The sequence below is a fragment of the Malaclemys terrapin genome, chromosome 1 (assembly GCF_027887155.1).
Source record: "Malaclemys terrapin pileata isolate rMalTer1 chromosome 1, rMalTer1.hap1, whole genome shotgun sequence".
NCBI classification, from domain to species: domain Eukaryota; kingdom Metazoa; phylum Chordata; order Testudines; family Emydidae; genus Malaclemys; species Malaclemys terrapin.
In genome coordinates, this window is record NC_071505.1 from 85861922 (window position 1) to 85880733 (window position 18812).

Consider the following 18812-nt stretch of genomic DNA (forward strand, 5'->3'; position numbering starts at 1 on the left):
TATCATGGTTATCTCCCACAAATGCCCTGATGATTGGTCATGGGTGGAGCTGGAAAACTTTCTTTTATTTCATTCACACTAGTAATACACAGTTTTGTTATATTTCAAGGCAAAATGGAATTTCCTCATACTCCTCCAGTTCTGTTTTTAATACAGCTTATCTCAGTAATAGACCAAAATGAAGCTTTTAGACCCTTTATTTACAAACAGTACTCCTTTCCAACTGGAAACATACAAATAAAAAAAAATATCTATACCAGGAACACCATGCCAAAAGAAAAATAAATATATACAAGGCTCAAAGAAATTTTTTTCATATATATAAAAACCTGTAAACTTTGCCCTAATAAGAACTACTAAAGGAGAAACTTTTTCACTACTTCAACACTTATAGATACTTGTGCCTCTGATAACCTGAATTTCCCAACAATTACTCAAGTGCCAGACTTTTAAAAACAGATCTTCTCTTAATCTTACTGAGGCTCTACACACCAAGATTAAATACACAGATAGATTACTTCCTTTCTTTGGAGGCCAATTCACCTAAAATTATAGTTAATCTCTAGGTGATCTCTAATGGCTTTATTTACTCTGTCAACAAGCCATCTGTCTTCAATCCATATGACCTGAAGAAGAGCTCTTGTAAGCTCCAAAGCTTGTAGCTTTCACCAACAGAAGTTGGTGCCATAAAATATATTATTTCACCTACCTTGTCTCTCTAACAACCCATCTTTTCATTCTAGTGCTTCCCCACTCAAAAATATACAAAAAGACATTCTGATGACCCCGGGAAACACCTTAGTTAACTAAATGAGAGTACCTCAGTACAAAAGGTTTCAGAGTGGTAGCTGCAGAGGTGAAAGTAAGCTGGTACACCCCGGTACGGCATACCGGCAAGAGTTGGTGCCAGGCGGCCCGGCCTCCCTAGGTATCAATTTAAAGGACCTGGGGCTCCCAGCAACAGCTGGAGCCCAAGGCCCTTTAAATTGCCACCAGAGCCCCACTGCTGGAGCCCTGGGGTAGTGGCAGAGGGGCTCCAGGGGCTATTTAAAGGGCCTGGGGCTCCCGCTGCCTCTACGGCCCTGACTCTTTAAATAGCTGCTGGAGCCCTGCCGCCGCTCCAGCAGCTATTTAAAGGGCCCGGGGTGGTAGAGGCAGGAGAAGCCTGGGCCCTTTAAATAGCCACCGGAGCCCCGCTGCCAGAGCCCCGGGGTAGCAGCGGCAGCTGTGGGCTCCGGCAGCGGTTTAAAGGGCCCAGGGCGGTAGTGGTGGCCGAGCCCTGGACCCTTTAAACTGCTGCCGGAGCCCCCGGCTGCTGCTGCTGCTACCCTAGCAGGGGAGGGGAAAGGCACTTACTGGTATAGGGCGGGCCGGGGCTGGCTCTGACCCCCCCCCCCATCCCCGCGCCTTCTGGGGGCCAGAGCTGGCTCCAACCCAGCCCTGTACCGGTAAGCCCCTATTTCTACTTTCACCCCTGGGTAGCTGTGTTAGTCTGAATCAGCAAAAACAACAAGGAGTCCTTGTGGCACTTTAGAGACTAACAAATTTATTTGGGCATACGCTTTCATGAGCTAAAACCCACTTCATCAGATGCATTGAATGGAAAATACAGTAGAGGTATAAATACACAGCATATGAAAAGATTGGAGTTGCCTTACTAAGTGGTGGTCAGTGCTAATGAGCCAATTCAATTAAGGTGGAAGTGGGCTACTCACACCTTCTTGTTAACTGTTTGAAATGGTCCACCTTGATTACATTGGCCTCATTAGCACTACTAAAGTGATTTCCACCCCTTCTTGTCAACTGTTAAGAATAGTCCACTTCCACCTTAATTGAATTGGCTCGTTAGCACTGACCCCCCCACACACTTGGTAAGGCAACTACCATCTTTTCATATGCTGTGTATTTATACCTCTCTACTGTATTTTCCACTCAATGCATCAGATGAAGTGGGTTTTAGCCCACAAAAGCTTATGCCCAAATAAATTTGTTAGTCTCTAAGGTGCCACAAGCATTCCTTATTGTTTTTTTCAGTACAAAAGTTGTCTATGGCAAAACTGGCAAGTTTTAGAAGTGCAACCGCAGTACCACAGCAATGGTTGATGGCACTTCTAGAATATATTCTAGGAATGCAGAGATCAGTTTTATCACACATCATACTACTACAGTGTTCAGGAATCTCAAATTCCTGAATTATTGGAGACATTTTACTCTATTTACTGTTACTACACATAATAAATTACTAGTGTACTTGAAAAGACCCTACAACATGTTACATTTTTAGAGAGAAGTTCCAGGAGTGCAGCAGTAGATAAGTACGGCTTTTTTTAATAAACAGGCCATGGAAACAGAAGGTTTCAGTTGATTTTTCCCAAGCATATAGGGATTGGTCAGTTATAATTTCATGTAATGAATACCACATTGCAGGCTAACCGGTCTTTAAGGTGGGGATGAATTGTGTGTTGCTCATACATCTCTATTCATACTTTCTCAATTAGAGACTGATGTTTGCTCAGTGGTTTCTGGTAACATTGGTGAGCAAAGTAGCTATATAAATGATTGTTATGGTGCAACCATTTGAGAGTTATATTTATTTTCTCGATGTATTTATTCTTGCTAGACTACTTTGTCTCTAGTAGGTACTCTATTAACTAAAATTGCTAGGTTATCATATGTGTCATGTAATGTATATAGTCTTTAATTAGTAATAATAAATATATCACATTCTTTTAGTTCCTAGAAATTTAGGAAATCTAGATAGAGTAACATGTTCTGATTGAAGTAGGTGGAATTGCTAGTCTGATGACGAAACTGCAATTTTTGTAGGTCCTAAAAAGGAGTGAAAATATAAGTTTGAGTTCAGTATAACACTACCAAATAAGCATATGTGATGTGAGGTAGTGATTGGGTTGGCTGTGTGGGGAGAGAGGGAGGAAAACATTAACAAAACAGCCCAGACCGTGCCAGTCTAAATTAAATTAACTAAGTTGCATTTTTCCCATTTCATAGTGTGAACATAGAAAAGTTAGCAATAGCCATTCTGACATTTTGCCCCTCTGCCACTAGTCTAAGTACTGTATATTGTCAATAAGATATAATAATGACAAAGCTGGGGAATGATAACGTGTATCTGTTGTATACTCAGAACTCCAATGGGTAGCTGAAAGTTTGGACTATAGTATAAGAATGCTAAAGACCTAAAATATGTCACAATTATAATTTTAAAAAACATTTGTGTGTTTCTGTTTTCTGGATTTTTTTTTTTTTAATTATTTTTGATAGAACATATTACTTTGGCAGTTGAGAGGCATGTTAAGAAATCAACCCACATTTTAAAGTGCCTTTCATTTAATGTTAAGAGGAAACCAGAAACTGCTGAACTGGAAAATAGACTTCTGATAATTCCAGTGACCTCCCTTCAAGAACCAAAAAGTAGATCTGTTAGAGCAAGGATTAAGTATGCTGTCATTAAGTCACTGCCTGGAGCACATAAAGAGGATTGGTCTAAAACCAGAATGTCTTGCATTCTGCTGCCAATCCTGGCTTGAGAGAAAAGAGCTCTATTTGTGAATCATATGGAAACATTTTATATCAATCATTTTCTAAGGCCAGTATTTGCAAGAAAATCAGTTATATTAAAGAGGGATGAGAATATTATTATGCTGTTCTTACCTTACTGGATAACAACAAAAATGCAAACTATGTTAAACTAGAAATATATATATATAATCCATCATACTGGGATTGTACTCACTGGGAGTTTGACATGGACTTCAGTGAAACAAGATCTGGTCAATTGCCAACCACAAGAAATGGCATTAGCATTGTTCTTACAGTATTTGGAGTAAATAATCTGCTTGTAGGCAATGAAAGGGTTAATATTGTTGCTCTGTGTCTCTATCTGTGTCACTTTTGGGTTACTGTGATGGGTTCGGTCACAGAGATCACCTTGGGACTGTCACCTGATGTGCTGAAATTACCTCTGAGCCCGTTTTCTCTGCCAGCTTGGGACTTCCAGAACCCTGCCTGCTTGAGCCAGAAACGCTAGCCTGCTGCAACACAGATCCAGGGTCTGGTTCATGCCCCCAAAGCTGCAGATTTAACTGAAAACAGCTCAGCAGATTACCCGTCTCCAGCACCCAGACACCCAGTTCCCAATATGCTCCAAACCCCAAATAAATCCGTTTTACTTTGTAGAAAGCTTATACAGGGTAAATTCATAAGTTGTTCGCCTTCTGTAACACTGATAGAGAGATATGCCCAGCTGTTTGCTCCCCCTGGTATTAATCACTTACTCTGCGTTTATTAATAAACAAATGTGATTTTATTAAGTATAAAAAGTGGGATTTAAGTGGTTTCAAGTACTAACCAAGCAAAATAAAGCAAAAACACACAAGTCTAAGCCTAATACATTAAGAAACTGATTACAGGTAATATGTCACCCTCGGAGATGTTCCAATAAGCTTCTTTCACAGACTAGACTCCTTCCTAGTCTGGGCCCAATCCTTTCCCCTGGTACAGTCCTTGTTAGTTCCAGCAGATATCTCAGGTGGTAAGCAGGGGTTTTCTAATGACTGGCAGTCACCCTTTGTCCTGCTCCACCCCTTTTTATAGCTTTGGCACAAGACAGGAATCTTTTGTCTCTCTGGGTCCCCAATCCTCCTTCTAAATGGAAAAGTACCAGATTTAAGATGGATTTCATTACCAAGTGACATGTCACTGTAAGACCCCTAGTCTCCATTCCTCATGGGCTGGCCCCACACATACACAGGAAGGCTTTCAAGTAACTAAGGCCATTTATAACTGATTTTTTCTGGGGCACCCTTAATGCCCTCCACTTAATATGTTTACATCAGTGATACAAATTTATATCTTATTCTCCTAACTCCAGACATAGAAATAATACATGCAAACAAATAGGATGAACACACTTAGTAGATTACAAGCTTTCTAATGACACCATTCAAGGGGTATTTAGCGTAAAGCATATTCCAGTTACGTCATTCATAAGCATACTTCCATAAAGCATATGGAGTGCAACGTCAGTTACCAAGAACAAAGAACTTACCTCTGTTAGAACTAGATATACCTCTCTCTGCCCTTCTCACATCTGCACAGCAGAACAAAAAGGATAAGACAGAGAATTAAAAATGGAATTTGTTTTTATCATTCTCTAAGTGTTTATATCTAATATAGTATTGCTGATTCAAAACTATAAAAATGCATCTCACCTATGACTTCTCTAGAATGTCTAACTTTCTTTCAAAATTCCAAATTTACAATTACAGTTAGACACCTCAGGCTAGACTCACTGCGACACATGGGGCAGTCGGAGAGCCTGTCACCCGAGGCCATTTGGCAGCGGGCGAGCCGGGCTCTCCCGGTCCTGCTGGACCTGACCCCGCTGATGGATGAGCTGCTGGCGCGGATCCTGAGCTGGGTCCCAGGCCGCGTCAGAAGTGGTTAAGCACCTTGCAGGCTAAATGACCCAAATTCAACTTTTAAAGACACGTTAGAGAAGTATATAAATGGTGGTAATTAGGGCTATTTCTTATCAATAGTTAACATAGCCTTGTTAAATAGACTAGAGCTTTGAAATGCAAACCTGTATTGTTCGAGAACTAAAGGTAATACTAATTGTATGTGTTTACTTATATCTTGTTAGATGTTAACCATGTAAACAGATGGTTCCTGTTTGTTACTATATCTGTTAATTCAAAGATCAAAAGAAAATATTAACATTTAGATGAAACTTGAGTGTAATAATTTCATTGTCTATACTTCTCTTTGAAGTATGTAGTAAACTGTATATAAACTGCTTAATGAATAATTACCTTATACTAATGAATGCAACTAATTACTGGTGATGCTTAGGAAATAGAAGGTTACTTCAAAAGCCTATTGTTCAACCAAGGACTGTGTGCTGTCAAGAGACTCCAAAAATCTCTATAAAAACACTTGGGACTTGATCCTTTTTATCTCAGATCTGCTTAAGCTTAGTCAGGGGAAGTTTGAGCCACAAGACTGTGGTCTCCAGTTACACCCTGGACGGCCCTGATATTTAATATTTGGACATTGGACCATAATCTATGGACTAATTCTGAAAGAACTTTATGCAACTCTGAAGTCCACCATCTCTACTATGAAACTGATCTAAGAATGATATTCAAGTCTGAATGAATAATGATCTTTTAACCAATATTCATTCTCTCTCTCTCTCTCTCTCCTTTTTTTTAATAAATCTTAGTTTGGTTAATAAGAATTGGCTGTAAGCGTGTATTTGGGTAAGATCTGAAATATTCATGAGGAGGTAATGTGTGCAATCTTTGGGAACTGGTAGAACTTTTTTATATGAGTGAACAAGATTTTTCAGTAATCTTCATCATATTTGACTTGGCTGTCTGGGAGGAAGTCCATAGACTGGGTTGCTTTAAGGGCACTGTGTTTTGGCTTCTGTGTAATCAGTAAAGTATTGTAGAAGATGTTTTGTTGCTGGCTTGGTGAATTTAAGTATTAGAATAACCACCAGTTTTGGGGATCAGCTGATCCATTCTTTCCAGTTTGCCCTAATTGAGCAATCTCAGTGTGGCCCCTTAGGACTCCAGTCACACTCACAAATAAACTGAGGCACCTAGAAAATCACTGGGATCCACAATGTCTAGATTAGGCAACTAGGATCCCTATACAATGAATGGGGGAAAGATAGGTCCCTCAGAATGGGATTCACAGAAACCAGCATGCTAGGCCCAACCTAAGCTAGTCAAAGGGAGATGCCAAGGTGGTGGAGCATGTCCTAAACCCCAGCCATCTCACAGTTCAGCATCTAAGGCCATGTCTACACTACAAACTTTGGTCAATGCAAGTTATGTCTGCGTACAGATGCTGAAGTTTATATCTCTCTCGTGCTTGTGAATACTTTGCTGCTTGCATTGGCTCTGTGTGTACTCACCAGAATTGTTTGTGTCAATGCAAAGTGCAGTGTAGATATCCCAAGGTGCCACGCACTGCCATCCGACACAATGCCTTAAGGGAACTTTTTGCAATGTGGTGTTTAATAGAAATGACTTGCTCAGGGATCTCTGGGAGCTAGGAGTCAAATTCCCAGCATGCGACTTTCTCCATTCTATAATGCTATCCATATCCTTCAATTTTTATGCCTTTTCTTTAAATCCCACTAATCCTTGCAGCATTTTTTGGTATCGGGCATCTCTGACAGAAGCATGGAGGCTGCAGATCTCTGCACTATTCTCATGAACGTTGCAAATATGGAACGCATGATTCTCCTGTATTTGCAGATATTAGGAAGTACTGCAACAATGTGGGATATGGCAATTTTGTTTAAAGACAGTTTGCTGCAGGAACAATTCAAGGTTGTTGATGGCATTCGTGGCACAGCTGCAGACGGTGGAGCCCCACTTCTGGGCCTGAGAAATGAGTAGTGACTGGTGGGATCGCATCATAATGCAGGTTTGGGACGACAAGCAGTGGCTGCCAGATTTTCAGATGCAAAAGGCCAAATTCCTGGATCTGTGTGCCAAGCTCGCCCCAACCTTCCAGTGTAGGGACAACAGAATGAGAGCTATATTGACAGTGTACAAGGAAGTGGCAATCACATTCTGGATCAGTTGGAAATCATTTTGAAGTTGGAAAATCCAAAATGGGGGCTATTGGCATACGATGACAGGCTGCACAGGACTGTGTCTCTTGGCAATGTGAAGGATATAGTGGATGGATTTATAGCAGTGGGGTTCCCAAATTGCAGTGGGGCACGCATATGTCTAATTTGGTATGAGTCCACCTCACCGCAGAGTACATCAGTAGAAAGGGCTACTTCTCTGTGGTTGTGTAAACCTTGGTAGATCACCGGGGACACTTCTCTGGTATCAATATAGGCTGGGATCATAGGTGTGCACATGGGGTGTGCCGGCTGTGCCTGGGCACACCCTAATGCCCTCTCAGAAGTGGCCGGCAGGGAACCATGTCCCGGGGGGGGGGGGAGGAGTTGCTCCAGACACCGCCCCCTGCAGCTCCCGTTAGCTGGGAACGGGGAACTGTGGCCAATGGGAGCTTCAGGGGAGGTACTTGGAGGCATGGCAAGGGTAGTGTGCAGAGCCCTATGCTGCCCCACCCTCCCCTGGGGCTGAGTGGGGACAGGGTGAGCAGTGTGGTGTGGGGCCAGAGCAGGCAGGCAGGGAGTGCGCCGCTGTGGGTAAACGGCGCCGGGGGAGTCTGAACCCCGCCTGCCCCCTGTTGAACCGGGCCCTTCTTCCCCAGGGCCGGGCCCGGCTGCTTTAACAGCCCCATGTGCTTGCTGGCAGCCTCCCACCCGGCAGCACCAACACAGCCGCTTAAGGTGGCCCGTGGGGGCGCTGCCGCAGCCCCCTCACTCCCAAGGCAGCTGCCCCTCTCCAGCGCCCAGGGCCCCAAACCCGCCTGTGCTCCCAGCGCTGGCCGCGGGCCCGGGAACTGCCTGGGGGGAGCCAGGCCACCCCTGAGCCCAGCCCACCTTAAGTGGGGCCCGGGAGTCAGCAGGCCTGGAGCAGGGGGCAAGCCCAGCCCACAGGCCCCTGGAGCCCGGCTGCAAGCTCAGCTCCTCGGCCTTGAGTCCAGCTCCGGGAGCAGCCCGACCCCATTGCAATCCGCCCCGGCTGTCTCTGCCCGGCCTGTCCCCAAGCGCCCATCCTGGCCCCCTCGGCCTGACCCGGCCCCCGAGCCTGCCCGCCGGAACGGGGAAGCCCAGATCCCCAACCCGGGGCCCGCCTGCAAACAGCCTACCCTCCTGCACCCCAACTCCTTGCCCCCAAACCCCCTGCCCTGAGCCCCATGCTGCACCCTGCACCCCCTTCCCTGAGCCCCCTCATACATCCTGCACCCCTCCTTTGCCCCAATCCCTTGCCCTGAGCCCCTTCCTGCACACCACACCCCACACCCCAACCTTTATGATGTTCGCCTTAAAAAAAAAAATCCCTGGGTTCACACCCTAAAGAAATGTGCTGCACACACCTATGGCTGGGACTATCCTGTGTTTTCCTGAAGCTATGAATTATGTGGTGCTATAAGGATAAGGCTTTTTCCTGTAGCCATATTAAGAGAGCAGCAGCCGTTAGCTAAGAAGCAGGAAGTCACATCCTCACATTCCATCTAAATTACATTAAAACAATGGACTATCAGGCTGCTAAGAAGACGGTCCTGTTCTAATAGCACCCACTATCACCAGATAAAGAAACAGCCCTTAAGATGGTTAAAGAAAACTTAGTTTGATAGCTTTCTGTCTGGCAAAAAAATCACTTATCACAGTTGTGGTTGTGAAATCCTCATTTATTGTTTTATCTTTCTGGTCCCCACTTTCCTATTGTTTGTCTGTATGATCTCTGTCTGGTTCTTTGATTGTTTCTGTCTAATCCTAACATATTGTAACAAAATTTTCTAGCCAGTCAGACCCCACCACCTTAATTGATTTATACCTAGCAAAATTAATTATGTAACAGACAAAAAAATCACTTATCACAGTTGTGTTTGTGAAATCCTTATTTCTTTATAGTTTTAGCTTTGTTAAGGTATATAAACTGGGGTCCAAAAGGAAGTTCTTTGGGTAAAGTGAGGTGCCTTTCACCTGGAGTCCTAGGAACTGGGAAAGGGTGGGTGTGCCTAGATTAACTGGGTTACGCCTTGAGCCCTAGGAACTAGGTAGAGGTGGACATTTCAGTGCATAAATGTAGTCCATTATGGCTACACATACACCCGCCGTGGTTTTCACAGGTCAGTGTATATGAAGTTGTGATTTTCCTTGCTGTCCCCCAGCATGGAGTGGTAGGGGTAAGGATGCAGCCCATGATGCCACATGGTATGTTGGGGGTGAGGAGGAAGAAGTGACCATGGAATTCTCCAAGGACTGCAAAGCGTGGGGAGTCTGGAATTTTTGGACCTGCAGGTCAGCCAGGACTTGCAGCTTTTGGGTTTGCTGCATGAGAAGACCCATTGTGTCCTAATGCATGTCCTCTCCTTGTTTTATTGGGACTCCTGGGCCTTTCTTCTGTCTGTCTTTCCTTTTTCATGTTCTTGACATATTCGCCCTCTAGGCCCTTCATTCATGGTCCAATGCAGCACTGCCTTGCAGGATCTTGCTGAACATGTCCTCCCTACTCTTTCTACTTCTTTCTTCTCTTCATCACGGTCAGATTTTCTGCAGGTGTGGAAGGAGCACCCTTCAAAGCCACCATGCCAGAAACTGCTGGTAAAAACAGACAGATGTACCACTAGATTTATAATCACAACAGAATGAGAAAGATAAGTTTTAAAACTCCAGTCCCTTATTCCCATGAACATGTTTAACAGGAAATGTTTATTGACACTTCAGCCTTGGAGCACCTTGGCACAGCACCACTCTCTAACCCCAGCCATGGTGAGTATGGCCCACCGGGGGTGAGGAGTGCGAAATGATTTTCTATTGCATGCAGCAACAAAATTTCATTCCCTATTCCATGGATAAGAGTACAGGGCAATGGCCCTGGATACTGGCACGGTTTTCCACAGGTGGTGGTGATTTTTGCTGATCTCTCTCACTTCTGAGCGTAACAAATTTACAGAGACCACAGCTGCTATTGGTGTCCTGAAGCAGCCCAGGCCAGTATACCCCTAGCCTGTTTATGGCAATGGTGGCAGCCAAAGTGATCACGGAATGATGTGGGAAAACATCCTATGCAGAGGAAGAAATAAGGCAGCCATCCCTAGAAACCTTCAGGAGAGGACTGCAGAGTATCTCCATGAAAGTTTCATTGAGATCTCTCAGCAGGATAAAAGGGACCTCCCTATGTATATAAACAAAGTCATCTGCATACCCCCTCCCATCCACCTAGCCCAACAGGGGAACGAAAAACAGATAACTCTACCTCTTTTTGTTGTACTTCTATCTCTTCTCATAAAACAATGAAAAGTCAGTACCTGTGTCTTAACTTGGGGCTGGGCTGGGCTCCATCTTTAAATGTAAACATTGTAAAGAAAACTGCATGCACACCCTTACCTGAGGCCCTTTCCCCTTCATCAGGTTTGTCCATACTTGGCTGGTGGGACTGGCTAGACTCTGGTGGAGTCTAGAACAGGTCCTGGCTCCACCAGAGCCTTGATATGGCTGGACCTCTGTGTCTCCCATCTTCTCCTTCTCACTGTTCCCAGCTGGGGTTTCTATCTTGGGCTTCTCCTAGGTATCCACAGTGATTTTGGGGGTGCTGGTGGGCTCTCTGCCAAGTATGGCTGCAGCTTATTGTAAAAGTGGCAGGTCTACAGCTCAGCACTAGATCTACTGTTGGCCGCCCTGGCCTTATGGTATGCCTAGTGAAGTTCCTTCACTTTCATGTGGCGCTGTTGCTGATTCCTGTCGTACCCCTTTGCCTAAGTTCCCTGTGCAATCTCTTTGTTGACGTTCATGTTTTTACAGCTAGTCCATAGCTGTGCTTGCACAACCTCTTTCCCCCACAGGCCCAGGAGATCCAATGCTTCCTGTACACTTCAGGTAGGAGCGCATCTAGTGCATTGAGCTGGCATGTTAGGTTGCACAGTTGCACACAAGGACAAGCTCCTAGGTGTGCTCGCCAAGCTGGGCAACCAGGAAAAGGCTTTAAACAATATGCACGGGGTGTATGTCACTTCTGGTCTCTGTGACCGCTAGGGAGTAGAGTTCACAATTGTGAGCACGTCGGTCACTTTTGGACATTGTGGGACTGGTGGAGGACTTTTAGGGTCAAAACAGGTCACAGTGTCTACGCTTGCATGGTCTTCACCTCAGTCTCAATCATGGCTCCATGCCATTCAGGGAGTTGGTTTTACTGGGTTGCCATAACAGGGCACTTACATTGACTGGAGACAAATTTGAGCATAGGCACATGCACAAATAGATCAATGCAAAGCAACTTATGTTGACCTAACTGTGGAGTGCAGACCAGGCCTAAGTCCAGGCTCCAGGAAAGTGTCTTCTCCTGAGCTCTTGGAGTTAGGCGCCTATGCTGTTTTTGAAGTGAAGTCTGGAAGAAGGTAGACCACCACCCTTGTAACTCTTAGTCCAGTGGTTAGGACACTCACCTGGAGTGTGGGAGACCCCCCAGTTTATGTCCCCCCTCCACCTGAGGGGGAGAAGGGATGTGTAACATATGAGTGCTCTAACGACTGGCCTATAGGATATTCTGATGGGGGGCTCCCCCTATCTCTTCTGTGGAAGCTGTTCCACTGTGAATAAATAATTTAAAAAGTCACTGGTCCAGAGAGAGCGTGAGAAACTGCAAGCAGGAGAATGACGCTGTAGCCTGGTGGTTAGAGCACTCACATAGGAGACTCACGATCTAGTTCCCCTGCTCCAATGGCTTTTTAGTGGTTAATTTTTAGTGGAACGGCTTCAACAGAAGAGACTGAGGAAGCCTCACATGAGAATATCTTATAGCCCAAAGGTTAGAACACTCACCTGAGGGGTGACAGAACACTGTTCAAATCCCTTCTCCCAAGTGGGGACTTCAACTGGGGGTCTCCCTCATCCCAGATTAATACTCTAAACACTGTTGAGGTGGGTCCTCCTCCTCCCTCCCCACTCCACCTGTTTTGTGCAAGTTCATGTCTGGGACTGATCTGGTAGACGAGCTGTGAGCATGCTTATCAGATTGGGCCCTGCAGATGAATTAGATGGAGAAACCCCTATCTTCCCTTGGTTCATGCATCGCTCTGGGTCTTGGGCATCTGGACACCCACAGTGGGCCTGCAATGCACATGTACAGGGGTATAACCATAGGTGCCTAGGGAACTTTTTGCTGCAAAACCTTGGGTGCTGAGCAAGTTTAGGCACCTACAGGGTTCAATGGCAGCTAAGTTGGGGTTTTATGAATCCCATTGGGCCTGATTGAGGGATTTAGTTTGCCTATGCAGTTAGGGACCTATCTCCTCGTGTCTGTGGTAATAATTGTATAACCAAAAGGTCTAAAGCATTCATCTTCACACTCCAACTCCAAAACAAGACTCTGTTTGGTTACTATTTGCATAGCCTAATCACTCATTGTTTGATAGTTCTCTCTAGTTAGTGCTTTCTAAATATTACAGGAGATGCATGATTTTTAAGGTGGTTACTGAACACTACTGTTGATGAGAAAATTTATTTAGAAAAAAAAAAGACTATATAAAGATCTTGATGAGCTTCAGCTATAAACTATAGAAAGCAAAGTACTATAAGGAATGCATAGGTGCCATACATTATCTATTCCTCATTATTGTTTCTTTTAAATTTTCCATCACTGAATGTGCCAGGCAATTGAAATTTATGGGATATAAATTCTGTTTGTAGCCTAGTCTACACTATAGTACTGGCAAAACCTCCTAGTGTAGACAAACTTATACTGGTTCCTCAAATGAAATATGGTATATTGACAAATATAATTGCATCTACATTAGGGGTTTTTGCAGACATAGAAATGTAAAAACAAGTCCTCACCCTGACTTTCATTAGTGTACTGGCAACAGTTTCTAGTGCAGCCCTGGCCTTGGAGATTGTCAGGGTATGTCTTACATGGTATTTTGGAGCAAGTGGGAGAGAGCCTCCCAGCCCAGGTAAACAGATTTGGGCTAACTGGGCTGTTGCTAACCATCTAAAAATAGCTGCGTAGACAGTGCTTTGATGTTGTGACTCTGGCTGGAGCTTCAGCTCTGAAGCACACCTCCCCTCTCTAGATTTCAGAGCCCAAGGTGCAACTTTAAAGCACTGTTTATGCAGCTATTTTTAGAGCACTAGCAGAAGTCTCACTAGCCTGTCTGTTGACCCCAGCTGGTAGGCTAGCTCCCACTCAGTAAAATGTGCTGCGTAGACATACCATCTTGTGCTAGGAGTTAATATTGCAGATCTGACTGCACCCAGAAACAGTGCTGACTTTTGTGCCACTTCTGTTATCCTTATCATACTAATTCCCTCTGTTGAAACCACTTTCCTTTTTGTGCTCCTGGCTCCTACCTGCACCATAACATGGCATCACACTCAGTGGTTTTTTTGGGGTTACCACTTTTAGAAATATAAATTCAAGACAAGAAACTAATTATTAGTTTCACATACATAAGCATATTGTACACAAAATGTACATATAAAATATATTTTGCTTCCATCTAAAGTTGTCATCCTTTTGCAAGCTGCAACTCACCTAAATTCATTTACACCAGCGGCTCTCAAACTTTTTTACTGGTGACCCCTTTCACATAGCAAGCCTCTGAGTGCGACCCCTCCTTATAAATTAAAAACACTTTTTTATATATTTAACACCATTTTAAAGGCTGGAAGCAAAGCGGGGTTTGGGATGGAGGTTGACAGCTTGCAACCCCCCCCATGTAATAACCTCGTGACCCCCTGAGGGGTCCTGACCCCCAGTTTGAGAACCCCCTGATTCACACTGTGTGCCAAGGATTGAATTACTGCACAGTATTTACCCCTTTGATGCTATCTTAATTTTGCTGCTCTGGGCTAAACGTTAACCAAGTTGAAGGATTGTTCCAGAGCAGCAGAGGCCAAAGAAAACAACTGTACATATCCAGCCCTGATAAAGTAAAGCCTGTGTAATGCTGGCAGACCCAGGTGCCAGCTCATGTCAAGGCCCCTAGGCCTCAGCTGAACACTGAAAATACATAACTGGAACCAGTATGGCATACTTCTGTGTTAGTATGGTTAAAATAAGTATTAGAGTTACACAAATTTGCTTAGTGTTTAGACTTTATGGAATACTTGTAAATTGCTGCATGTATTTATCTCACTTATATCATCTGAATCCGATGTTATGAGGTAATAATGTTTGTTCCATGATTGTTGCTCCATAACAGCAAATCACCAGTCAGAAGGGAAGCATTATCAAGTATGAAATACTAGTTTGCCACAGGAGGCATTATCTCTTATTTAACAAAAAAAGACCCATCAACGGCAGATGAACCATTGTGGAACATGAGGACAAAAGACTTTGCTGATTGTTTCCCCCACCCCTGCCTCATTTCCCCCACCACCCAATGAAGAGGTAAGGATGGAGCAACTGAATTCCTCCCAGTAACTGAGCTTGCAATGTGAAGCAGAAGAAGGGAAGGAATAAAAGGTCCTAACAAGCAGCAACTATCTTGTATGCTCCTTGAACTCTGGGGAGCCAGGATTACTAAGCATAAGCAAAAGATCCCCAATGCTTGGCCTGGAATAGCCCTAAAGGACATATAGAGTTTGCTTATTAGAGAAGCATCTATTACTTTTTGCATTTATACATGTTTACCATCTTTAACCTTGTAAATAAATTCTCTTATTTTCTTTTCCTAGTTTAATAAAGCTTTAGATAGCCAATCCTATAATAAACTACAAGCACTGTTTTTGGTGCGAGATCTCAGGTGCAGTTGACATAGGGTAAGTAACTGGTCCTTTGGGACTGGGAGTAACCTGAATATTTTTGTGAAAGGGACCATCTATCACAAAGACAAACTTACCTGGGTGGCAAAATAGATCAGAGTACCCAAGGGGAAACTATCCATGACTCCATGTTAAGGCTGTTATAGTACTTAAAGAGTTTACACTTGATAATTTGTTGGTGAAGTCTAAGTATAGAACTCACAACCAGTTTGGGGTCTGTGTCCTGTTGCTTAAGTCTCCCCTGAGGTTGGAATCCATGCTCTTGAGCTACTGCAGAACAGCTTAATAGCCTGGATGGCTTTAAAACACAGATCCTCAAAGATATTTAGGCTCCTAACTTCCATTAAAATCAATGTTGTTTGCAGTATTGTTGTAGCCTTGTTGGTCCCATGATACTAGAACAACAAGGTGGGTGAGATAATATATTTTACTGGACCAACTTCTGGTCCAATTACCTCACGCACCTTGTCTCTCTGTTGAAATCAAGTGGGAAGACAGAGGGATCAATCTTGACCCCACTGTATGTGATAAATGGCAAAATTCTCACTGACTTTAATAGCAGACGGACCAAAAAAAAAGTGCAAAAAATAGCAATAGTAAGGTTTCTACTCAAGTGAAAGAAAACCTATAAGGGATTTTAAAGTTGAGTATCAAGTATCAAAGGGGTAGCCTTGTTGCTCTGGATCTGTAAAAGCAGCAAAGAGTCCTGTGGCACCTTATAGACTAACAGATGTATAGGAGCCTGAGCTTTCATGGGTGAATACCCACTTCTTCAGATGTATGTAGTTGGGTATGTTCCTCCTCTTTAAAAAAAAAAAAAAAAACTCAAAGGCAAGACTGATCTTTCCTGGTTTTCTTGCTGTTGTCAAAGGAGATGTATATTATGAGCAATCAGATCTTAATTGAAAGCATATTGATATTGAATCATTTCCCCCATGAGTTACTTCAGAATACGAGTTAAATAGGTATTTAAAATTTTGCTTCATATTTACTTTAACAATCTGACTCAAAGTTTCTTTCTCTTTTCACAGCTCTGATCCTTGTCTCGATATGTCAATGTCAGTAGCACTCCACTAGCCAAAATCTGCCAGGATAAACAAGACTTGAATTTCTCTTGTTAAAAAAAAAAAAAAGCAAAATGGGGGGAGGGGGGAAATTAACAGAAACCTTTCTATCATTCTTTTTTCCATTAAGAAAAGCAAAGCAATAATAGCTGAAACTCACTTTACCCTTTACAGCTCTCCTTTAAAGCTATTCTAGTTTGTAAGTTTAACAACTACATATTTCTTACCTTGTAATTTGTGATAACAGTAGTTTCATTTAAGATATTAAATTCTATCACCTGTCCTGCATCTAAACTGCTGCAGAAGCAATTTTTTTAAATCTTATTTTCAGAATTTCTCAAGTGCCTGCTACCTTACTCACCCTGACCCTTGGCTGAGTTACTCTAGTATCTTTGATGCTATACCACAGAGCAGCGATTCTCAAGTGTTTTCTCCTTAATGCAAAGGATGTGGTTACTTGGTTGGGTTTCCCTAGGCTGCTTCATGGCTGAACCAATAATTTCCTCTTCACGGCTGTGGAGAGGGATTTGCCTCTCCCACCTGAGCACGCCTGAAACATAGCACAGAGATTTCACCACAGACACATTTATATCAAGGACCCCCAGGGAAGAAGGGAGCAGGCAGAGGGGCGACCCGGTGCTGCTCTCGCTGCCACCAGAAATCCCAGAATTAAGTCCCCACCAGAGCCCACAAGCAGCAGGCAGTGGTGGCACAGCTCGCGGGGCTGACCTGCCAGGTGCGTCCTGGCTGCACTAGCAGGGGCTGAGCGGCGAGACCTGGGCTCGGGTGGAGAGACTCTGCATCATAGGTGTGCGCACGGGGTGTGCCCGGGCACACCCTAATACCCATGGGTCAGATCCGGATCTGGCCCCTCAGGGCTTTGGATCCGGTCCGCGGGATTTGCCCCCCATGGTGCGGCAGGCCCAGCGCGGCTTTCAGAAGCAGCCAACAGGGTACCATGTCTCTGGGGCCAGGGGGTTGCTCCAGGCACCGCCTCCCAAAGCTCCCATTGGCCAGGAACGGAGAACCGCGGCCAATGGGAGCTTCAGGGGAGGTACCTGGAGGTGTGGCAAGGGCAGGGTGCAGACCGCTGTGCTGCACCGCCCATCTCCTCCCCCGGGGCTGCACGGGGACGGGGTGAGCGGTGCGGCATGGGGCACTGGCAGGCAGGGAGTGTGCCTGCGGGTAAGCGGCGCCAGGCCGGGCTGGAGCCCGAACCCCTCCTACACCCCCTCCCCCCGCCCTGAGCCCCCTCCCTGCACCCTGTTGAGCTGGGCTCCCCTTCCCCAGGGCCAGGCTGGCTGCTTTAACAGCCCCATGTGCTCCCTGGCAGCCTCAACACAGCCGCTTAAGGTGGCCCGCGGGGGTGCTGCCACAACCCCCTGCCCCCCAGGCAGCTGCTCCCCCTCAAGCGCCCAAGGCCCCCCACGCTGGCCGGGGGACAGGCACCACCCAGAGGGGGTTAGGCCACCCCTGAGCCCAGCCCACCTTAAGTGGGGCCCGGGAGCGAGCCCGGCCCACAGGCCCTCCTGCAGCCCGGCTGCGAACTCAGCTCGCCGGCCCTGTTCGGGGGCTCCACCCGGCACCCTCCAGCGCCCCGCTGCAATCTGCCCCGACTGCCTCTGCCCAGCCTGGCCCCAAGCGCCCAGCCCGCCCCCCTCTGCCCGGCTGCCTGCCTGCAGGGACGGGGGAGCCCAGATCCCCAGCCCCGGGCCTGCCTGCAACCAGTCTACCCTCCTGCACCCCAACTCCCTGCCCTGAGCCCCCTGCCTGCACCTTGCCCCGCAACCCCCTGCCCTGAGCCCCCTCCTGCCCCCCAAACCCAAGCCCCCTGCCTGCACCCTGTACCCCTCCTCCACCCCAACTTCCTATCCTGAGCCCCCTGCCACACCCTACACCACAATCCCCTGCCCTGAGCCCCCTCCTGCACCCCAACCCCCTTCCCTGAGCCCCCTCATACACCCCACACCCCTCCTCTGCCCCAATCCCTTGCCCTGAGCCCCTTCCTGCACACAGCACCCCCTCCCACACCCTGCCCTTTATGATGTTCGCCTTTAAAAAAAAAAAACCCTGGGTGCACACCCTAATGAAATGTGCTGCGCACGCCTATGCTCTGCATCCCTCACCCCGTTGTGCCTCCCCGCCCTGGGGACGCAGCGCCTCATCTCCCAAGGCAAGCTCCAGCAGGTGCAGAGCCGCGGCCTCGCGTAAGACGCATCAGAACCGGAGGGGGCGACTCTTCCCTCCTCCCCGCAGGCCGGTCCTCTCAGGCCTTTGCCTCCAGTGTCATGGCGGAAAGCCGAGGGCGGGACTGAACACCACGTGTGATCAGCCCTCTCGCGCCGTGCGCGCTG

General features: G+C 45.9%; 1 long non-coding RNA gene across 2 annotated transcripts; it reads right to left on the reverse strand.

Annotated features, from left to right (window-relative positions):
* Positions 1-9243: 9243 nt before the first annotated feature.
* On the reverse strand, positions 9244-18765 carry LOC128837593 (uncharacterized). 2 transcript variants are annotated; one of them, XR_008444997.1, is made up of 3 exons: positions 18585-18765; positions 16820-17008; positions 9244-10231 (listed from the first exon to the last, which is right to left on the reverse strand). It is a non-coding gene; the product is annotated as an uncharacterized LOC128837593 (long non-coding RNA). The 2 variants fall into 2 exon arrangements; XR_008444996.1 differs by having other exon boundaries at positions 9245-10228; positions 18585-18761.
* Between the last annotated feature and the right edge of the window lie 47 nt (positions 18766-18812).